At 43.0% G+C, this 6,000-nt stretch overlaps 1 protein-coding gene across 1 annotated transcript in view; it reads left to right on the top strand.

The window, feature by feature from the left end:
• The first annotated feature begins 1,508 nt into the window (after nucleotides 1-1,508).
• The window catches only part of LOC138525573 (histone H2A-like), a 29,641-nt gene continuing 25,149 nt past the window's right edge, over nucleotides 1,509-6,000 (top strand). Inside the window, exon 1 of the mRNA XM_069635617.1 lies at nucleotides 1,509-1,608. The gene's annotated coding sequence lies outside the window, so the exon portion shown is untranslated. The remainder of the gene's footprint in view (nucleotides 1,609-6,000) is intronic.

Here is a 6,000-nt window from a genome sequence, read left to right as displayed (position 1 = left end):
GGCATATTTGTCGTAAGCCTATAAGCCATATTTATAATTGAACAAACAATAGTCACAAGACAAAGATCACCAAACTGTAATTGAATGCGTGGCAAGTGCCGCTGGGGCTCTCTTTAGTGAGTGCGTGAACCACAATACTTGCGTAAATTGTTGTTATGTGGATAATGTGAGCACATTCCAATTTCAGAAAATGGTGACAAAGAGTTTGTATCAGGCCCCCGCCTCGCGCACCTCGCACAGCAAACAGCAAACAGTACTTGAGGTACTCGCTCCTTTTTTGCTTTCCTGGGTGGGAGGTCAGGCAGGCAAGATGTTGCCTCGAGAGACGTCCTCCTGATGAAAATCGAGCCGAATTTCTAACACGCAGCAGGGAGTGAAACAGACGGCAGGTCCGGACAGCAAACAGTACTCGAGGTACTCGCTCAGGTGCGCAGCGCGGGTACGCTAAAGCCATTGGAAATAAGGAGGCGGGAGGGGGCGAGGCCACCACTGGGGAGGGATCGCTGGACTGTAGTCCTAAAAAGTAATACACACAAAAAAAAGGGGTAAGAGGAGAACAGTTGGACACAGTGATGTATTATCCTCATTCGCCCACTTGGCGCTACGTGCAGGAGGCACGGAACGTGCTTTTACTAAACACCCATTCAAGCACAATGTGCAGGAGGCACAGAACGAGTATGTACAATACACAGTCCAGGCACAACGTGCCACAACAGTCACCTTTTTTGCTTTCCTGGATGGGAGGTCAGGCAGGCAAGGTGTTGCCTCGAGAGACGTCCTCCTGATGAAAATCGAGCTGAATTTCTAACACGCAGCAGGGAGTGAAACAGACGGCAGGTCCGGACAGCAAACAGTACTCGAGGTACTCGCTCAGGTGCAGATTCTATTGCATGTACCAATCACCACACACTGTTTGTCCGGCTTTAAAGGGGCGGACATTTAAAAAAAGAGTACAGGGTTGCCAGGTGGAGCATTCAGACTTTATGCTGGCACATGGATGGCTGTATTTATAATGGAAAAGATACAATATCATGTTCAGTTGGTTTGATGAAAAAACGGGCAAATAATGTTTTGACGAAGGGCATTTTTGACAATTAACAGAAGGGGTCACAGGGAAGGGATGTAAAACACATTTTAAAATAAGTGCAAGGGAAAATAAATGGATAGGGGATTCATGCAAAAATAAGAGTTTGCCAAGGAATAAAATAAAAAAAACAGGCAATTTTGTCTGAAATTAGTACGTCAAGAGGAGCTTTTGTCGCACTTCGTTAAAATGAGTGTCTTTAGTGTGGCGTAGATTCAAAAACTACAAATTCCAACATGCAGAAGGCTAAAAAAAAGCCAGGCCCGGAGAAATAACTATTGTCACCTGCGTTTACTTTACCACGCCATTCCACCCCCGCGCTCTCGCGCTACAGGTCCACGTGTTTGGTATTAGAAAGTAATTGGCCCCTTGAGTGGATGGTTGAATATCCTTCCGCAGTTAACAACGGGGAAGGAGCGGGGTAGTGGGGGAAAGCTTCAGCCGAGTGTTTAAAAGGACCCTCTTTCACATGCAAAGTATTGGATTTCCAGCTGAGGTTGTTGCAGTTAGCTGAAGCGGAACAGGTAAAACACACATTTTGGTCTTCCCTGAACTACCAAGTTCGGGTCTGACGGGGGGAGGCGCGGGATATTTAAAGTGTCTGTAGACTTTAGTCCGTTAGTGTTTGTTTTAGGAATCCGGCATTACGACTGCGTGGGCGTGTCAGTCAGTGTTTGTGGAGGATTGTATGTGCCTGCACGCTTTAGTTTCGTGGCCGTTTGTTTTGAATATATCCTCAGCTAGAGCTATCACCGGAGATGTCTAGCTAGTACTAGTTCACGGTGTCGGCCACCAATGAAAAAGTGGCCCTCAGTTGCAAATGGGAATTCACTCCTTTTGTGACACTGTTAGAATAGTACCCAATGGGGAGGTTTTGTGATGCAAATTGCGCATTTTTAAAGAATATTTATTCAGCCACATTGGTCAAAACTACTAGCTGCAGAGTGAAGTGACTCGTCAAAGTGGCCCACACCAGCATTTTTGTTTTGTTTGGTGCGGCCATGGGCCTATTGCCCTATAGGCCAGGCCAAGCCTGCTGGCCTCTGACTTTTATTTGCAAGTATCGGCTTAATATGCGTTCGATCTGCTCCTTCTGTGGAAATACTTTGCCAATGGATAACCGCTGGCAATGACGTTCAAATCATTATTGGGCGCTAGAACTAGAATAAAAACGCACGTGCAGTCTATATGCATGCAGTTGCTTAATACGCAGTCTTAGAAAAATGCTTGCATGGTTTAGTGACCAAACCTAAAATGATTCTCCGTATTATAAGGTAGGTAGGTGACCTGAAGGTAGACTGGGTTGCGATCTGCTTTCTGCCAGTGGTGGAAGTGTCCAAACTAGTAGTGTAACTATTTTACCTGCTGCCCCTGACCACAACACAAACCTCATAACCGAGTAACGCCTTTCCTCCTCTCCACCACTCGAAAAATGCATGTTAAACAACCCAATAACCTTTATTCATTGTGCCCCCGCCCCCATCATGCAGCTGTATGTACACTTATGTATGTGTATGTAATCTTACACTTGAATTTTGAAATTAAACCATTCTGGAACTATAGTAGTAGTCAAACTTAATTAGAAAGAGGCGCCCTGCTCCCTCTGCTTTCTGCCAATGGGTAACTGCAAGGTTCCTTGATTGGCTGGGAGTAGATGTATGGGTGCCAATTTTCAGTATGGGCTTGCATGTACACATCCTCCCCCATTATTTGCCACCAACAAGTTGTACACTTGTTCTAATAGTGCGTTAAAACATGGTATTCTTTTGTTTGTCAAGGTGTCGAAAGGAACATAGCATGTCAGATGTAAATGCTCCTGTATTGGAACTGCGCCAGAGGTGGATAGATCGGTTAGGCAAGGGACCCATCAAAGGCCAGCAGCCAAGGCAGCACGTGGCCTTCCTGTGAGGCCTTCTCTTTTTAACGTGCCTCACCATTTGAACATTTACATGGGTAATTGATTAGTGATGGTACAGGTAAATCGCAGTGACCATTCCTGGTAGTTTTTCTTAGTTATGTAATGTTTTAATAAGCAAAGCAACTTGTGTGATTGATGGATGATTAGAAATGATGGGGGTGGCATAAGCTGTGTGAAATAATGACCTTGTCATGCCTTTCACTTTCTATAGAAGATTTGGAGTAGGGGTAAACATAGGGACCAGTTTCTCAGTCAACTGCCAGTAAAGGCGTTTACTGCCACACTAGGCCCAAGGGATTTTGTACAATTTGGTATGTTGTTGCAGAGCAAGCTTCACATGTTCGCCTGCTCTTCCAGGTCCCTCTGCCAAACTTGCTTTATTTTCAACCAGCATGTTTTCATATGCTGCATGTTTTCATATGCTGTCGGAAAAGCGAAGATGCTTATGGAATCCCCTTTACTTTTGCACCTGGTAAAAGCGAGCAGATTACAAAAATCTATTGTCGATGGCTTCCAAAGTCATACCTTTTAGTTTTCCTGGCACGTAGTGGGGCGGTTTCAACTGTTACTAAATGTGGTGAAAACCATTATAATTGATAAAGGGCCCTTTTGCCCAAAAGTGTAAATCGAAGTGGTCCCCTTTTGTGCATTTAGTATGCCAAATTGCTCCATGCACTTTGATCCACATGTTTTTTTCCAATCTGACTTGATCACTTTAAGGCATCTGTAAATAATAGTGGTGTTTTAGGTTTGCTACCACATTCAGCTGTGAAGATGCTTGGTCCAGGACCCACATTTCAGACCAGTCTCAAATTCTGGCCTCGCCACATGAATGAATTAACCAGGATCAAACCCTTTCATCTCACTGTGCCATACCTGCCAAAAATGTGCCCATAGAAGGGATGCAGTTGGAAGTGTACTCTCTCCCAAAAAAAAAGCCCCACTCGTGGTTGTCATCTTGCAGATTTGCAAATTGGTTACGTTTCCAGTTGCACTCTCTCCTGCATACTAGCACTGAACATACTCCACTCAATAAAAAAAATGCAGCAGCAAATATAATTATTTCACAATGGAATTCAGACGAATTCCATTAGTTAGACATGACCAATCTTCGGTATTCACTACTTTTTGGATATGCATACTATCCTTCAGGGAGCTGCCTTCCTACAATTCTAAATTAACCATTTAACCCTTAAGTTACTTTCTCATTCAAACGAGATATACGAAACTAACCCGAATCTTCTAGGGTATCTGGCATATAAAGAAAGCACATCGAAACCAATAATGAGTATCCATTAAAATTGTAATTAATCATTGAAGAGACTTGAACTTCCGACTCGTGTACAAGAGTTTTCTACTTTTCAGTAGAGATCTAATGACACAAGCATGAGTTACACTTGCACGCTTAGTAGTACTCTTAGCAACCCTTGTTCGAGGAACGACAGTGTACGTACTATGTTCACAATGGATCAGGGTTGAAAGCCTGAGCTAGAAATGTTTGCGGGAGGAAAGACAGATTCCAAAATACACCCCAGCCTCCTACTCGCTGTGTCCCTGCACCTCCTGTTCCCTTTCACTTCCGTGATCTTGAACTGGCGCCACAGGGTCCTTTTTTTTAACTTTTGGGGCCCCCATTATCGAATGCATGATTTGCGACAGCTGAAATTCAGCCAAATCGTACATTCAGGCTTTTGAACTCAGTCACTTTGGACGATTCTGTTCACAAAAAGGTAAGGGACATCTAACCTTACATAAGCCTTTGCTGTGATCTTGGGTTATATTATAGATGATCCATGGGCACATCAAGTTGGAAAACTAGTGTCCTGGCCAGCACTCTATATTTTAAACTAATTACTAGACCTGTGATGCACTGATGCTCACAGTTCGAGGCACATAGTGGCAGCCATCTTGTATCTCAAGGACATTAACTAGATCATGAGATTGTGTCCTCCCCTAAGGAGACTTAATGCCCCAGGGCAATCGTATAGTGATTTGAACTGATGGCACTAAACCGTGTCCGTCACATTAGGCTATTAGAGGAAAATCTCATCTAGTCTAATGCAGGTGGCCATTTTGAAATGCACAAGATGTTAACAGCCATGTACATTAAATATTTGACTTATGACTGGATTTCTAAGCCTGATAAGAACATATCTGAGTGTTGGAGAAATCTACTTCAAAATGGCCACCTGTATTGGGCTAAATGTAATGTTCCCGATAGCATGAATGAAACGGTACTATTGGATCTAATTAACATTGGACCAATACTACACTGAGGCATTTAGTCCCTTGGGGTATGACACACAGCTTTCTCAATACATGCAATGTGTACTCCTGCTCATATCTTGCCAATAATTCTTTGAACATATTCTGACTACCTGTTTTATAGTAAAATTGTGATCTGATCCTATACTCTGTATTATACATGAAGCCTTTTATTCTCATAGTTCTGACGCAAATTCCAAGAACTATTTGACCACTGTCTTTTTCAGGACAGATTTTGGTGAATGTTCATTAACTGGCCTGGTACCAATACATTTGACTCCAGTTGACATGCATGTTGTAATACTCTGAAGCGCATGACCTACATATTACTAAGGTTATCTGTTCAATATTGTTTTGGGTTTTTTCAATGTCCTCTAAATGGCATCGTTCTGGTTTAATGCTACTGGAGCTGTGATCAGCTCAATGGCTTATACATTAAGAAGCTGTAGATTTCATCCTATCTTAATGTTCATCTCTTCCCCCCCCAGTCACCAACACAGCTCCATTTTCAATTGCTACTTATTGTTAGTCATGCAACTACTCACTAGCATTGATATGATAGTTTATTTATATAGCGCCTATACACAACGTGTTTCATAGCGCTTCAAGGCAAGAGAGGGCACAAGGGGAAATACAATGACATTCTTACAGGCCATGAACAGTAAGGATGTGAAATTAACTATCGTACTCGGCCCGACAACATTTCAGATAGTGCAACAGCTAACACGTAGAT

This window comes from Ambystoma mexicanum, chromosome 7p (assembly GCF_040938575.1).
Source record: "Ambystoma mexicanum isolate Mex_15411 chromosome 7p, UKY_AmexF1_1, whole genome shotgun sequence".
NCBI lineage: Eukaryota > Metazoa > Chordata > Amphibia > Caudata > Ambystomatidae > Ambystoma > Ambystoma mexicanum.
Note: the sequence above shows the minus strand (reverse complement) of the source record. Positions and strands in the feature narration are given on the sequence as shown.